The sequence below is a fragment of the Falco cherrug genome, chromosome 15 (genome assembly GCF_023634085.1).
Source record: "Falco cherrug isolate bFalChe1 chromosome 15, bFalChe1.pri, whole genome shotgun sequence".
NCBI classification, from domain to species: Eukaryota; Metazoa; Chordata; class Aves; order Falconiformes; family Falconidae; genus Falco; species Falco cherrug.
Window position 1 is genome coordinate 6,728,844 of NC_073711.1, and position 17,973 is coordinate 6,746,816.

At 41.1% G+C, this 17,973-nt stretch overlaps 1 protein-coding gene across 2 annotated transcripts in view; it reads left to right on the forward strand.

The window, feature by feature from the left end:
• Nucleotides 1-17,973, forward strand: part of TENM1 (teneurin transmembrane protein 1) — a 348,410-nt gene that overhangs the window by 221,957 nt on the left and 108,480 nt on the right. The window lies entirely within an intron of this gene.

Consider the following 17,973-nt stretch of genomic DNA (forward strand, 5'->3'; position numbering starts at 1 on the left):
CCCTAGCTCTTCAGACACTAAGAAATTCCATTTTACAAGCAGCAGACGGGGGAAAGACAGAAGTTGGTGTGGATGTGGAGGAACAGAGATGAAGGGTGACTGTGTGACCCATGCATATCCTGAAAGGTTGCCAGTGTTTGAAGCTCCAGCCTGAGATCTGGAATCGTTCATGGATTTTTGAGGCTGGAAAAGGCCATGGTGTTCATGCTGTTTGAGTTTCTGTAGGACATGTACAAAAAAAAAAAAAAAAAAATAATCCTTCAGTTTCCGCTTGACACTTGTAATTTCTGTCCAGTTTTTAGAAATTTAACCTTCTCACAAAGACTTAAAATGAAGGGTAGGTTGCCATGTCCTTAGGTAAATTGTTTCAATTATGCCTGACCCTCTCTGCTAAAAAGTGTACCTTCTACTCCCAATTTGCATAGGTGAAAAGTCTTACAGTTGTGTTCCTTTCCGTGAGGTGAAAGACTGTCAAATTCTTTGTCAAAGTCATTACATTTTTTGTCCTAAATGTTTATAAAAAGAGCCAATATTTTAAATACATTTGCTTCTCATAATGCTGCATACACACACCTCTCTCCCACCCCCACCCCGCCTTCTCTTTCTCTCTCTCTCCCTTTCTCTGTCTCCACTTCTGCAAGAGGAATAAGGCCAGAAAAAAAATAAAGTATTTCTTGGGGTTTCAGGTAGGCATTTTGGGATGTATGACTGACCACATAAAGCGTGTGGTTTTCTTTTCCTATTGCTTCATAAAACAATTACATTAAGGGAACACTGAAATTCCAAGCTTCAGTATTCAAAGGTCAAAGAGAGACAAAAGAAGATACCTACATGTTAACTAACTCATCTTTCCCGTGTTTCTTATGAAACAGGTTTCATTTTTCACACTTAAAGAAATGCCATTTTGCTAAGGATGTATGGCCTGATCATTCAAGCAGTTACTTGCTCCTGTATGTACTTGCTGTCCTGCACAGTTGCTGTACTAACGACAATGTCTTTTCCTAATCTACCAGAATGTTCAGATCAGATTCTACGTGAAGTTGCATGTTGGGAGTGTTTGGATACAACAAACACTGAAGTGTGACATGATTGAATTAATTGGCTGGTAAGAAGTGCGTAGTTTAAAAAGGGTGAGATGTGTATATCGTTATATATAAATATTTGAGGGAGCACATGCACAAAAGCACGGAGTAATGGAGTGATTTGGATTTATTCCTAGTCTTCCCTGGTGTGAGGCACAATTTCTTAAGGGACTGTCAAAATGAGGAGGCCATAGCTGCGATCCACCTAAGTATTGCAGAGTCCATCTTGGAGGCTTCCATATAGGAATATGAATTCTGCATTATCCCCTTTTTTGGGTCAGCAGCTACATGTCTCAGATTGTCCACTGAGCTTTTGTAATGCTTTTTCTGAAGAACTCTTCCTTTTTCTTTAGGCTTTATGTACGTTCTTAAGGAATTACTTTATTCAGTAGAATAGAATAATTCAACAGACAACACCTGTAGTACAAGGACTGGTGTAACTAGGGCACCCCTAGTACATGTTCAGAGTTGAGGATCAATCTTCAATGCAAAAGTAACTCCAGTGTTAGAGATGTTTCTTACGCTACAGCGGTGGGGAGCAGCTGTGTGGCACAGAATTAACTACCATATAACCAGGTCAGAGTCCATCTGACTTACTGCTCTAGTTAAACTGTCCTGCCTGACCTATCGGCTTGAGCATCTTGTATGTATGAGGATTAGCTGGTGATCGGGCGCCTTTGTACCAGCACTACAAGGCACACTGTTAACAGCTGTGAGCTGTGGAGAGCAGGTGCTTGCTGCTGAAATCATTGACTTCCTTTCCTGACCAGCTTCTAGCCAAAAGAGTGGCAATTCTGAAGAGCTTCAAGATCTTATTGTTGGCATCAGAGGCCTGAGGCGAGGATCCCCTCTCCAGTGTAGCATAGACCTGATCACTTTCTTTGCACTGCTTTGATTCCTAAAGTGTTTCCAAGACCAAAAGAAACAGCCACAGCACTGGTACAGTTCCACACTGTCCGAGCCAGTTCCATGTCCAGCAAAGTCTGCTCTGACCCATGGGCTGCCAAAACCCTATCTCCCTGCACCACCTCCAGATACTCCTTCTAGGTCTAAAGTTCTTGATGACTACTTGGCATGCTAGAAGCCCAGAAAATCCTCTTACAGAACTCCAGAACAGCTGTCAGGATATTTTTTTCATCATGTTTGACTTGGTTCTCAATAAAAGCAGCTCAATGTGGCTTGGAAGTTGTTCAGACATTTAGTATTGCTAATCCTACACTACTTGTAGGACACAACCTACACTGGCTTTTTATTCAGCTCTCTAAGATCCATCCTTTCAATATTCTTAACTGGGTATCTGTTACAGATGTATTTGGGCTCTTTCTACCCAACAATATTGAACTTCCATGAGAAGACATTTTCTTTTGTTAGCTCTGATTTCCATTTCCCTATCCCAAAGATGACATGGTTTCCATTCAGGTTTTGCCTTGCTACTTATGCGCCTGTTCATAAAGGCTCTTCCTGCTAGCTAACGTTCAAACAGAAAGTTAATATGCTTCTGATTCTGCTGCCTTCTTTAGGCAGCAGCAAATGAATTTCACTCTGAAAATATTGACAGATCTTTAGCTACACCCATCAAAACAACACGGATCGGTATCCTTTCTGCCACCATATGTGACATCAGGAGGGAAAAATCACTTACCTTCTATCTGTACCTAATACTTGGTTTATTATATGGACAAGATCAAAGTGCTTTAATTGTTCTATTTGATTATACACTGACGTGTATTTACCATGAAGGATATGGATTAGCCTGCTTTGCCAATTTGCCAACTGGCTTCAATGCTGAAGGTCAAAAACAAGCTGTGGCACTCGCTGCTTCAAAATTATACCGATGTCAGGTATTTGTAGAGAAGCAGCAGAGAGTTATGAGTTCTTCCAAATGCTGTACCTTGGACATAGCTGTTATAATTCCCGTTGCAAGTAGTGCTGCAGTCGTTATTCAAGTGATGTAACAGAATCTTTCATTCCTGCCGGCCTGGCTGGGCATTGCTTGCCGCCTTTACCTGTGGTGTAATCTACATTGAAATACACAGGGAGGTTCAGTGTCTTCTACAATAACTTTATTTCTTTGTTTTAGTCAGGCGCCCCTCAAACAGTCATCTGTCCCACTTGCTGTAGTCTCCACCTTGGACTGTACAAGGAATGAGGAGAGTTGTGTCCACTTTTCCCTAAAAGTAAGGAAGGCACAGCTGTTCGGGCCAAGCTAAGCTGAACTCAGGCAGAGCTCCACAGGTATCTCCGAGGAAAGCTGTCTTTCCACTATTTTGATTCCCTAAATGTTTCCAAGACAGAAAGAAACAGCAAAAGCCCTGTTACAGTTCCATACTGTCCAAGACATTAACCCCAACAGTCATACCTACCACGCAGCAAATAGATCATCTTCAAACATTGTAATGGCTTTAGCTCATGCTGTCAAAAAAACCATGTGCTTTTACCTCTCTAATCATTAGTTTGTGGAAAAACAAATGCTTTTCTGATGTAAAGCCCTGAAAATTAAAAGACCCATGATAATACTGACAATATAAATGTGAGTATTCTGTGTCTTAACCAATTCCTTACTGTCTTGTTTATCACTTCGCTCATTTAATTTTAGGGTTTTTTTTCTAGTTTGGTCATACTTTGGCAAGTAGCACAAAAATGCCCAAAGACATTTGGCCACTACCAATATAGCCACCTGACAGGGGAAGAGATTGGGTTCCATTTCTCATTCAGTCTCTCCCCCTTCTCCTCTAAAAGATGTGAATAGAGAATAGGAATTTCATACTTTGTTCCAAGTGAGACCGATTAGAAAATATTTTTTTATGAAAACTGCCTGTGCTGGAAAAGGTCGTCCTTGGTATATTTTAGAGTCTCAGCATCTTTACACCATACTGAAACCACTTATGGTTCGATGTGAAAATCCGTTATTATGCAGACCTTGAACATATGGCTCAGTTGACCGGTACAGTATGGGGTGATCTTACTGCATACATGACAGTAGGATGGAAGACTGATAGTACACTTTTTTAATGTCACCACGACTTCGATATAGTCAACTTTCTGCTTAGTGTCTGTGGATTTTTGTTGCTTTATTTATAGGCTGTCATCCAAAATCCCTTGACGCTAATGAGTCATCTCCCTTTGAGGCATAAGGCAGTGCTTTTCAGAAAGACAAAACCAGATTTCTGAGTACTGACTTACTTGTGTCAAGTAGAAGGGAAGCTCTGGCTAATTGAAGGTGCAACATTAACAAACTGAACAAAAAAACTTGTCTTCTGTTCTTAGATTGACACCTTTAACATGGAGCCTTGAGATTAAAGTAGTGAAATATCAAGAGAAAATCGATGACAGAGTTGTTCAGCTGGGCAGAGCCTTAGCTAGCACAAATTAGTGTAACCGCAGTGATGCCACCAATGCAATCCCACTGTGTTTCAGGTGAGAATCCAGGCCTGAGTCACTAATTAATTGCAGCATTATGCCTAAACTATTACAGACTGAAAAGAAATGAAATCTGTGACAGAGCTGATGCCACTGACATTCTGTCCTGTATTCGTTTCTCTAGACTCTATGCAGCCAAAGTAGGCCAGTTTCCATCCTCCTTACTCCAGGACATTTGTCATAATTCCATTGGATCCATTTATACTGCTGAAGCAACCTAATTATGATTGGGAAAAGAATACTGGCAGTTCTTAGTCACAAAAACATTCATCCTAAAATGATTATATGGAGATGGTATATATTTAGCATATCTATTTTTGGTTAAGCTCTCTCTAGCAAGATTGGTGGTAATTTTGCAAAGGGTAAAAATGGATCAGCAGCCTCTTCCTTCAGTGTCTTGCAAAGCATGAAACCTCTTTAAAACTGAAGTGCTTTGAAAAATGCAAAATGTTGTAATTGTTGTAAATTGATATGTGCAGAGTAGAGTAATTTAAAAATCATTAGAAGTATGCATTTTTTAAAGTGCTTCAAAAAGAGATGAAGGCATAATACAGTATATTAATATAGTTCAAGACATTTCAAATTGGTTTCAAAATTAAACATCAAAAACTGCAACTTGAAAAAATAAGGTAAAACCATTTCATTGCAATCAGAAAACTCTTCAGGTTTAGAAAATTGCAGTGTCTGGGTGTCAGTCATTCTCATTTGCCAAGGACAAGGATATTCACTACAAACAACTTGCAGTACTGAAAATGGCCTTGAAATTTGCTCGATGTGTGATGTAATGTCATGCATTTTCTGTAGACTGCTCTGTTCCATGTTGGTACTTCTACTCTGCTCCCAATTTTAGACAAATTTCAAGAACTTTTTAATTACACTGTAACCATCCTTCATTGTTTTGTTCTGAAGAAATGATGGACTTATTTAATTTCATCTAACTGTCCTCGTTCTTTGTGAGAAACTTTGACTATTACTGCTCTGCTAATTAAAAGGATGATTGAAGTTTCCCCTGCTGTTCATTGTCTGACGTTGTAGGAAGAGTCTTCTTACTACCGTATATTTCATTGAAAAGAAAAAAACCTATGTGTGACTAGTTTGATTTGTATCTCGTGTAGAGTTGCAAGAGTTTGCAAAAAGATACCTGGTGAGCAAGATTTCTATTAAAAACTTAGTAGTTAAAGACTGGAACACTTAATATGTGTTGCTGGAGAATTTAAACATGAGATATTTAAGGCAGTGAAGAAGCACTCCAATAAAAATTAATTCTCCTGCATCTTGAAATTGGTCCAGAGGGAACCAGAAATACCTGATGTATTGATTTAAGAAATAGGATAAGTCAAGGGTATGAGATATACAATGAGGAAACTTGGGATGTTTCTCAACTGATTGCTGCTTATTTTGCAGATATGCCAAAAATAATGGCTCCATCCTTCCCTTTTTCTTCCTGAAAATTAAGATTCTTAATCTATTGCTGTCTGCAACTCATTCAGCAATTATTGGAAATATCCCTCGTTCAAATGTAAACGTAATTTACTTAAGTCAGCTTTTGTAAATCCTGGTCTGATCCACGAAAAGGTATTACGTATTCCACCGGGTGGAATCCATAGGCCCGATTTTGGATGCTTCTACCACAGCAGGTCTTCCCTTATCCAGGAGCAAGATCCCCAGATTGCTGTGGTGACAGCAACACGGTCCGGTTCATCCTACCTTCTAGGCGGCTAACCAGAGACTTTCCTCTCTGCATGTATGGCATTGCCTCTCTGCAGGGAGTCCGTTGTGTCCAGGAACGGTCCACCTCTGTGTTTTGTCCTAGACCAGCTCCAACAGATCTGTTTGGAGAGTAATGCTCATCAGGCTCCTTAGGTAGTACCTGTGTAAAATCACGTGTATCGTGAAACTAGAGGTGACATGAAGGTACTCTGACCTCAGCTGGGTGATTATCTAGTAGCAAAACCAGGCAAATAAGTGGGATTTTTGGTAGCAATGCAGGGGCCAAAGTTGTTCAAGCGCCTCCAAATCAGGTAAACGGAGCAAAGGGTTTAAGTTTTTAAATTTTAGATTTAGCCATTTAAGTTGTAATTAAGTGCCTACATCCCTTTTTGCATCTCAACTTTATCACCTGCATGGTAATCAATCTACTAGACAGTGATTAAGAACCATAGTAAAACAACTGATAAGCTATAGCATGGAAAGGACTCTATGTCCAAGAAAATATCAAGATGGACATTCTGAATACGAAAGGCTTGTACTCCATGAGAACCCTTTATAAAAGAGGCCTCTGAAGTAGAGAAGTTGTGGGGACATTCTGCTGGTGTTGTGGATGCTGCAGTGGAGGTGAAAAACATCCTAGATGGCCAACAGAACAGTAGCAGCATACAAAATATTTGCTAATCCAAGTCCAGTGATGAAACCCTGACAAGTTACCCCTACCACCAGCATTCAAAGAAGGGTTCTTGTGTTAGGAGGGAGCTTAACCTCCCTCACAGCTGGAAAAGCACAAATGAGAATTGCTAGAGCAAGAGTACAAAAAGGCACTAGAACACCTGGAGGTTTTGTCCTTCCGTGAATTTCAGAACATCTATGGTGCAAAATGTGTCACATCAGTCCCTGAAAAGCAGAGTTTTTTAACACTTTTTTTTATTGTCATGGTAAAAGTTCTACAAAAATAGCTGTCGTTTCAATATGCTTATGCAGCAGAGTCTATGAATTTTAACTTACCTCTGAAAATAGGAAATTGCTGTTGATAAAAGTCAAAATGACAGGGACTTTCTTTTCTCCTACATATTGCATTTTTAAGCTTTTTGATTGTGTAGATTGTTGCAAGGGTAATATATGTAGACATCTAAGCAATTCCTGGTCTCTGCCCTCTTTAAGCACTCCTGCTTACATGTTGAGGCTCACGTAATACTTTTTAAAGAAAAATAAATTTATAGTAATTATGCAAGAACATTTCAACAGTGATAAAGCAAAAACTCTTGTGATTGTAGCTGCAGTGTACTTTTGCTCTTCAGTTTAGGAAGTCTTGGCTATTTTATAAACAGATTGTTAAAATAGTATCTATCATCTTGTGATCCAAAACCATTTTCTGATGGACTGCAGAAAAGTGATTATTCACATGGCGTATTTGTATTTTCAGCCTCTGCTGTGGTCACCCATGTACTCATTACAAAAGTGCCTTGAGGAAGGGTGGCCAGCCCGGCCGTGCCTCCGTCGGCTCTGCAGAGCAAGACGCAGCAGGGTATCTTTAAGCAATGTGTGACAGGGCAGCATGTCCTGGGAATAACAGAACTGCCTCGGCAAAGCAGTTTGCCTGGGCAAGGGGGGACCAGGGAGAAATGATGAGTTAGTAAAATAAGGTAGGCAGTGTAGAAGGAAGAGAGCAAGCAAAATAATAAAGGGCGCTCATTTGCTTCTTGAAATCTGCAGAGCACTCTGGCAGTTGCACCGGGGGCACTGAGGTGTGATGGCTGTGCTCACTTACAAGCCAGGGTCCCGTGCCCAAGGTGCTGCTTCTCCCTGGTGCAGGAAAAACGCAAGTCATGAGCTGCATCTTTGCTTGAGCAGCAACAGGACAGAACAGCAGCTGCCAGATGCGTGTTGCTATTTCTGTTTGTGCTGCTGACACAGAGGAAGTTCTGGGTTATTTACTGGGAGCGGCTTTATCTCGCTCTGCGCTCATCTCTACGAGCACCGCAGTGACCACAGAAATGTTTGCTCCTTCTCCATGTAAGCAATGTCCGTAGGCAGGCACTGAGCGCTGTGTGACTTCTGCTGCTTGAGGCAGCACTCCTTGCTTTTGCAGAGGAGCTTGTTACACCTGGCTGTTGAGTTGGTCCAAGAAACTATTTTTGCTAAAAAGGGATGAAGCAAGGACAGCTTCTTCGGCTGGATTTACTTTTGACTGTCAACCTGAGATGTTACTTAGAAGCTGGTAATGAGTTTTAATTTCTTGTATGAGTTTACTGCGATACAAATTGGTTATTGGGAACACAGAGTTCCTAAAGTTTATTGTAGTTGATCCACTGTTTCTGTCTGCCCGTGTAGTCTGGCTCTTCACTGAAGGAAAAAAAAAAAAAAAAAGGGGGGGGGGGGGGGAAAAGATAAAAATGGAAGTATGGCCTTTTAAAAGCATCCAGTCCTGGCATGTCGATGTGGATTCTGTGAGTCAGTGTTCCCTTTCCTTCTGAGTTTCTGAGTGATAATTCTATGTCCAATTTGGGCAGCAATGGCATCTGTACCACTTTGGGGCTGCCATTGCTTTTACACAGGTGAAACTGGGTAGATGTTCCTGTAATACATTGAGGAGCAGTACCAGTGCGCACCTCTTTTGCATTTTGAGCCCTTTGGAGGTATGACAAGTAAAATACATCTTCATTACTGAAGTCAGTAGGTACACCTAATGCACAGAGCATGGGAGCTGCATGAGGTAAGCACTTAACCAGAGCGATTTTTGTGAGTAGACCCATATTCAAGGTCATCCTGTAAGCCACTGAGTTAAGGATGGTGCCTACTCTTTGCACATAGTGCTTAAATAAACCATTACTTCTTTACTGAATGCTACTAATCAAATTTGCTAATTAAATGATGGTGGAAAGCTTTATGCTCTGAGCAGAGCCTTAGTCAGTGTTAATAATGGTACTTCTGTGTATCATGAAAGATTTAGGTGAAGGTGTATCCTGGTCTACTCGGGCATTCTGGTGAACCTTTGCTAAAAATAAGTGTCTCAAAATCTTTTATTTTCTTTTGATGATCTTTTATTTTCTTTTGATGCTGTATTAGTTCAGGCTGTACCTGCGGCAGCTTTATTAAGTGTGCCTACTGAGCCATCTCTTTGACTGTTTCCTTCTTCCCTACAAAGCCATTTGGTTGCTCTCCATGTTTCTCATCGTTATCATAAGCCTCGCGCCTTTCCTATCTCTCATGGTCTGTCACTTGCTCAACAGGTTTCCCATTTTTCCTACACAACTGGCATCACAGCCAGCAGAGCTGTGGACTGCATTTTCTCCTCTGCAAGTGAACACAAAGGCATCGCTCCCATAGCTTTCATCTCGCTCATTACTGCTCACGATAGATTGTTCTGGACTGCTTTCTTACTGGTCTCCTGATCAAATGAAATATTGAGCCAGGTAGACATTGCACGGTGTTTCCTTTTGTGGTTCTCGGTGTATTGTGAAGGATTTCGGAGCTTGTTAGTCAGGGTATGAATCTCCAGTGACAACTGTAATCTCGCTGCTTTACAACACGTACAACTTGAAATCAAACAGTGGAGACAAATTATAAAACAGGAACAAATTTGACAAGGAAACTCCACGTTTACTCGGGAAACACGGTTTTAAAAAATGTCCTGGTCAGAATACGGTGTGGTTCTCCTCACCCTTGTGTCAGACTAATCTTCCTTGCTGTTAGGTTACACTTTTGCTCATTTATTTTAAACATTTCCCACAAAGGCCTTGTCCGACCTGCCAACCTGTTTCATCTCTAAGAAAGAGACAGGTCCCACAGCTGAAGTCCCTTGTGTGGCAGGCACAGCACAATTCTGTTCTGCTTCACCCCAGCGCTGTGGCTGGGTAAACAGAGATATGCCCAGTGGCAAACAGGTAATCCTTTTCAGTGGTATCAATTTTCGGAGCTTTGGCTGCCTGAAATGAAATATCTGTTAGTATGTTTAGCATTATCAGTCCAGATTCATCAGGCTGTATTGATTAAATTTTTGCACTGTAAAAATACCATTTTGAACCACAGCAAAATCGATAAAGGGTGAGGGTTTTTTATATATACAAATTGGATTTGGATCAGGAAGAAAATATTCTTCATCAGATGAAAAATAAGTCGGGGAGGGAAGTGTGATACAAGATCTAAGAAGGGGGGGAAAGTTTCTCTGCCATTTCCCCCGCCTCTGCTGTGTTTGCCCTTTTGGACTGTTCTGTCTGTCCGCTGATTAATTTTCTACAGAAACAAATTTTCTAGCAAATTGAGGCTCCCGGTTTGGAAAAGAAACTTTAAAATAGGTGTAGCATTACCAGAAGTTAAGTTTTTTAAAAAAAATGCAATTACATTCATATATTTAGAGTTGCACAATGGTGTTAATGGCAGCCTTCCTACTTGAAGACAGAAGAGCTGTTTAGAGAGTACTTAATGCATCAGAAATAAGTACAATGAGATGGTGGTAGGTTTATTTCCAGAAAGAAATTAAAACCCATCATTAGATTGATGGTGAAATGTTCTGAGTAACAAACAGTTGAGGATATGGCATTTTAGTTCCAGTGGGTTTATTTTATGTGTTGCGGGCTGTGGTAAGAAGATAAAGGCAGTCGGATACCTGTGAGGCAACATGCCAGGAAGAGTTTCTGCGTGAAGCTTGCCATAGAAAGGTTTAAAATGAAACAGCATTTGGAGAATGGAGAAGTTTTGCCTTGGGTAGAAATAGTTAATCATTGTGCAGTAATTGTGTCTGAATGATCCCAAATAATAGTCCTGGCCAGGTGAAATGCGGATTGCCCGTGTTTTGCTCTGATGACACTGGCTATTCAGTAGTGCTTTTCTGCAACTCTTGTCTCCCTGAGGAAGACCCGACCTCCCGAAGTGCCTCGCTGCCTCCCGGTAGAACATCTCCTGCGATAATGCCGGCCCTACCGTGAAGAAGAGCGCCAGGATTGATCATAGCTTCACTTAGAGCGATTTCAGCTGTGCTGTTTTGCAGTTGCCAGTGAGACCACCCAAAAGCTTATTTAATGGAATCGCTAATTTGTTTCATAGCAAAACCAATAGGTCTAGTGAAGAGAAAACAGGGAACAGGTATCAGTCATGTACTCATGAGGGAAATGGGGTACTTAATGAGTCCAAATAGTAGAAGACATTGAGAAGACGCAAGAAAGGAATGCTTTTTAAGGAGCGTCTGTGTAATGCACAGAAAACTGTAAATGGTTGTAATATCCTATGAGCCTCTCTACCATCATTCAGAGCCAGGAACAAGGGTAAACACAATTTGTGGTAGGACCTGTTTTCTCCTTGAGAATTTTTTCAAAGTCATTTCGTCTTCTGCTTAACCTAGCTTTATATGCTCTCTACAGTCTCTTGCTTCATGACAGTGTCAGAAAGGATAAATATCAGTAGCTGAATAAATTTTAAGCATTCTAGTCTGATAACACACTGTAATAGAAAACTACTTCAGACACAGATGTCTGAAGTTGGGTGAGATGAATCTCATTCTTTGTGTCTTTTGTTGGGATGAGACACCAAGTCCCACTTTGTGCAAGAGCAGAATCTTTGGAAATTACTGTGGAAATTATTTTGAAGGTATATGTGAGATAAATCCAATGCGGTACTTTTGCAGCATTTGTGTAGTTAACATCAAAGTGTTGCCTTGAATTTATTCGCACAAATATAACAAACCGCTCAAATTCACAAATTGTTCTGGTACTCTGAGATGACCCTTAATATTTTTCTTTGTCAGGTATAAGCGTGTGATGCATGGAGAGAAGGACAAGAAGTATTGCAGTAAGAGAAACTTAGACTGAGAGAATATTTGTCTGTGATGATAGTCTGGTGGTAGTATGGATTACCTGGTCCTGTTGTAGGTTCTCTGTTGCTGGGAGCCTTTAAGGGATGCCAGGTATGATTGAATTTGAAACAAGGAAGAGTAGATGATCATGTGGAGTCCTTTGCAACTCCGTTTTCTATATATCTGCATTAAAATAAGTAAACTGGGCTATGCAGGTAGATACATGTCAGAACTGTGTGTTATTTTAGTATTCTGATAGTAGATAGTAGAGCAGTAGAGGTGGATGTTTTGGTTTGTTTGTTTTTAATTGCCAAATAGTTGTCAGTCATTTGTTAATGATCTATCCTATTGATTTCTTTTTGATTGCACCAACTTTTACAGAAAGTTCTATGGCATTTTCCCATCAAGTGTACCTGAGTGGTGCGAAGGGTGGGCAGGAGGTGTAGCAGTTTTGTTGAGGCACCTTTGCTGCCTCTTCCACCCAGGAACCTGATTCCTGTTTGCCAAAGGAAACACATTCACAAACCGTGGCAGCTGACAGCTGAAGACTTCAAAATTGTTTTGCAAACACTTCCACGTCCCTTTCAATTCCAGCTTGGGCTTGGAGAGCAGGTGCCACTGATTACTGGCACAGCCCATGCGGTGCTTCTGCACCGTCCCCCTACAAAACTGGCCCTGCCTCGAGGGTTTATTGGCAAAGGTGTGGCTGGCCAAGGATGTAAAACATTGCACACCTTACGGACACACGGTAACACTGTTGGAGAAGCCTAGATTAGCTGCAGTTATAACATCCAGATTGCCAAAGGAGTATATTTAAATGGGGAGAGTAATATAAGCTGTACCACAAAAATAGCATCTCTTCTAGTACAGATAGATAAAACTTGACATCTACATTAAACCTCTATAGCGCTCTCTCAGGTAACCTTCTCTAGTGGGGACGACTTTCTGTTAGGTTTTACTGAAAAAAAAAAAAAAAAAAAAAGCTCAAGTGTTTTTGAAACTCCTAAAACTTTAGATTTTTGAACTTTTTTTGCAGTGTAAAAAATTATATTAATAAAATCAGTTGCTGAAAATGAAAGTTAGAACAGAGCTGTCTCCAGGACACAGCAGGAAGGTAATTTAAAAAGCTCAGGAACATTGTTGAAATTATCATGCAAGCTTATTAAATGCAATGTATATTTAAATTGAAAAAACTTCCTTTATTAGGCCTAGATAGGTGATTTTTTGCTGCCTCTAGCAGTTAAGCTTATTGGGTGAAAGTCAGGATAGATTAATTTCTAATCTTTATGGGAAACCACTTATTAAAAAATGGATAGCAGAATTATTAATATGAGACTTAAGGTTTGGACTGTCTGTGGAACAGGACCCACCGCTGAATGTGAAGAAAAGTAAAATGAAAGTGTTTTCATAGTATTTGACCACTTTTGTTTGCATACAGTTTTGTATTCTTAGCTTGATCTTCTAAGAGTTATTTCTGAAACATGTCAAATTAACATTAAAATCTTCCTTTATCATTACAAATTATAAAATATTTAGCTTTAATTTCCCTTTTCATATCATACAAGTAGAAACTTATTATAAAACAGATTTGAAAGAACTTATTGTTGACTTAGGTAATTAAAAAGAAGAATGTGGAGTGAATTTTTAATGCTTTTTAGATTAGTTCAGCAATGATCAACCTATTTGTCTCCTTCTCAAGAATATGTACAAATAACACTTCACAGCTCGCCTTTGCCTTCTTCAGAGAAGATTAATGAGCACTCAGAATTAAGGACATGTCAGTACAAATTCTATACTGAGTTGAACTGGTTTCAGTCTCCTGTTCATTAGTTGATTTAAGGCTGAGGACTCTGATTTTTAGATTTGATCAAGATGCCGTTTCATGAGACCCTGTAAGGAACTGGGGGGTCGGCTGAGGCCAGCACACAGCACCCGGTCGGTGCGTGCTGGCAGCGACCCTGCGCCGCGGAGCTGGTTTTCAATAAGGGAATTAACTTCCCAGCCCTTCGTTTAGAGAACCTTGGTTTGATTGCAACATGTACAGGTATGAAAACTGAAACAGGACCACGAATTACGGTGAATTAGGGTGACTCTTGGTTTAGGGGGAGCCTGTGCAATTCATGCCTGCTGAGGATCTGGTCCCTTAGCCACAGACCAGCCCGCAGCCTGCCACGCTGCACAGGATCTGCCTGGAGCTCAGGCAGGCAATGTCCCACTAAACAGTGACAAAGAGTGACAAAGAAGAGGTGGCTTTTATGTGAGCCTACAAACAAAAACGCCAAGGCAGCCGAGGGCCTTCATGAATTGTGTGTGTTGAACTGAACGTTGTGGGAACGGTTGACAATTAGTGTAACAGCATAACTAGAGGCTTGTGATGTAACATCCTCAAGTCGACTAAGCCAAACTGTACCTCTTGTCACCTGCCTCCCTTGTTACCTTACGTGTCACCTCCCCCTTGCTCTGGCCCTCTGCACTCAGAGGATGGCACAGCTCGTGGCTCCCCAGCTGGACAGTCCCCATCCAAGCTGTGCACAGCCTCTCCTCCCTTGCACAGCCCATGTTGCTGCTTCGATATCTCAGTGGGCTGGTTAGCTCAGCAACTTTCAGGTGTATATTATATATATATATATAACATATATGTATGTATAAAATAAAGCAAATAACGATCTGCCAGTTCCATGATCTGGGTCAGCTCAGTACCGTTTCAGACAGTAAGCTCCAGGGCAGGGACCACAGAGCCAGGAGATGGATGGAGAGGAGAGGGAGCAGAATAGCCGTTTCCATCGGAGCAGACATGCTTGGCTGTCTGAGCCACTGCACCCACAGGTCAAAGCCCTTGCCCCGCTGTGCTGGCTCCTTCCAGAGCACCTACTGCTTTTTGGGGTGCTTCTGAGTCCTGTAGAACCAACTGCTATGGAAGCAGGAAGATGCCCCATTGAGCAGAACAGTTGCGTGATGCCTGACTTACTGTCTGACTGCAGGGCTGCCTGAATTTTTACCACACCGGCTTTGTTTTGAAACTCTGCCTATTTCAAGTTATTGTTTTGTTTCCTGTTGCATTTGGTTACTGTCCCCTTGCTTGAATCTCCTGTTGCCTAGTCTGCTGTGGAAACCCATTCCCTTGATACAAACATAAATGCTAACGTGGCTCCCTGCTATGTTGGTATTTCTGGACTTGTTTATCGATGGGAGGAGCTAAGAAATTGTTTTACATTTGAAAACAGCACAACCTGCACTGATAATGCTTTTTTTAATCTTCGTTGTTTGAATTAGCTGTGGATTAAAGCTGCAGGTCCTACCACAGCATTAATAGGATGACATTGGGCTTGGTTTCCCTTGCTTTGCATGAGAAGTCTGGGGAGAATCTTGGATTTTCGTGGCAGAATGCATTATCGCCGTAAACAGCATTTCTGAAGCCTCAAATTAAATCACCGAAACAAATGTAAGTCTCAAAATTGGCCTCAGTGACCATGAAGTGTGAGCTGGCTGAGCAGCAGAGGAACGGCAGAGGTAACTGCAGAAGGTGTCGTCCAAACTAAGAAACCAGGTTTCATTACAGCTGGTACTTACAGAATTGGTTTTGATTTGGCTTAGTCGACTTGAGGATGTTACATCACAAGCCTCTAGTTATGCTGTTACACTAATTGTCAAAGAAGAGTTAGACTAAATATTGGGGGGGGGGGGGGGGGGAATGCATTACTGGACGGAAAGGCAAGAGCTAGGTAAGATCATTCCTGCATTCCTTTGCCGGAACAGGTTTGACACACTCTTTTTTTGTAACATTTTTTAGTCAGTTACTGGTATCTGGCTACTGTGCCCTGACTTGTTGGCAGAAACAAGGTGTGAAAACTGAGTAACTGGGTGCAGGACAACTAACATAACATTTGCTGTGGCACGGAGCCAGTTTTGGTGCCAGAATTTGTGCCAGTGTGTTTTCTTTCCAAGACAGTGTGGCTTGGGATAGAGGAAGCCACTGTATTCCCATAGGTGAAAAATAAAGGAAAATTCATCTGGCTGTGTATGATCTTATGTGGGAAAATAAAATATAAAAAAAAAAAGGAGTCTTGTGAGTGAAAACTATATAGTGACTGGCCTAGGATATTTTTTGATGAGATAGGAAATCTTGTATCTCCACTTCATTAATCTGATTGAATTTAGGAACTTAAATAGCATTTAAACTTTTTATTTCTTGTGTGAGCCATAGCGAAAACAATGGAAAACTTCAAACATTTTAAGATCCATTTAATTTGGGGGTTGTAAAATAGGAATATGTGCAAGATCTATTTCCCGGTGGTAGGGATGTGCCTACATTGCCTTCGGCTCCGTGCTGCTATTGCTTTAGTTTGCTTGGAGGATGAGTTTGTCGTGATTAGCCTCTGCTGGGTGGGCAGGCAGAGGTGGGGCAGGCGTGCATGCCATGCGTGGGGATGTGTTCAAGGGTATCCACATGGTGCTTTGATTTATTTTTAGATAGAGAAGTGGTAGGAGCCGCTGACAGGATCAGGAGGTTGGTGTGCTGCCTTGTTTCCCCGCTTCAGCCGTTCCAGCCTACATGGCCACTTCTGTTATGTTGCTGCCTACGATATTCTCTGAAGTTTTGGCATCGGTCGAACTAAGCCAGTCCCACGACTGCAAAAAACTATGTAGCAGACACTCAATCCAGAAGGGTCAAAAAAAAACCCATCTACTGCACTTAGCCCAGCATAGTGTAAACTACATAATATTCCTTAAAATCCTCTTAACAATCTTTGCCACTTACAGTAAAATACCAAAAGCAATAATTATAATGAACTAAAGGGAGATCAGGAGAGATCAAAGCCATCCCTCTAGCAACCTAAATCCTTGAAAGCAGCAGGTAATTTGTTAGATTTAATTCTCAGGATTTAGCCCATGCCCCAGGCTATAAAGACAGGTTAAAATAATGCCAGTGGTCCTCTGCCGGTCTGGCCTGGGGGTGATTCTTTGTGATCCCAGGTCTGGTGGGATCAGTTTATTTCCTAGTCACGGAAGCATGTATTTGGATGACTTCAGTGCCAGTGAAATAACGGAGCGAGTCCCCCCTGTAGTCCTCTGAGCGGTCTCAGGTTTCCAAGAAGAAAACAAGTAACAAAACAACGAAGCCGAGCTGAATTATGCAGCAAGGGGGAAGAAATCCTTCCCGGTACACGCAGGCAGGCAGTCCAAGGCATGAAGCATTAGACAGATATGTGATCAGCAGGCAGCAATCAAGTCCTTCCAAGGGATAATGCCCCAGGCTCAGCACGGGTTTTCCTTTGAATATAGCCGAGTAGTCTCTCTCCGTGTCCTGTGTACTCTTCTGCAGGAATATCAACACATAACTGTGTGTGTCTTGTACTCCAGCATAACACAAGTCCTTGTCGAAATAGTACAATTAATGTTTTTTTTTTATTTTTTTATATTATTTCTTTTAATTCCTCAGGACAGTACTTCCCAACTACTTGATTTTATCTTAGGTTCCTTACCCTGCCTTCTGCTTCTGAAGGTGATTCTGTGTTGGACCATGCTCTTCCAGTTTGTCACTCACCGATTTAACTCAAGACAGAGCCCGGCACGTCTGCAGTGGCACCGTGCAGTTCCCTTTCTGTACTGCTTTTCTCTCTGCATTAAAATGTCTGGAATTTATAAGATTTCAATTTAAACTTTAAAAACTTTGCTTGGTATATACAGTGACAGCATTTGTCACTACAAATGCTTTTAAGAATGTTTATATACAAGTGTTCCAAGATATAAATTATCATTGTTTAAAATCTGTCAAGGGAAGAATCTTGCCACAACTAAATATGTAACACTGACATTTGGAATCAGAGCAGACATGATTATTTGGCTCACGCTTGTAGTGCTATCAGCTGCTTTCTGAGAGGAAGGAGGAGGAAACATTTCTGTGGCAGGTTAATTGCAGAATAACAAGCAAATTCTGTCTCTTGACACTAATTATTCTAAATAAATTCA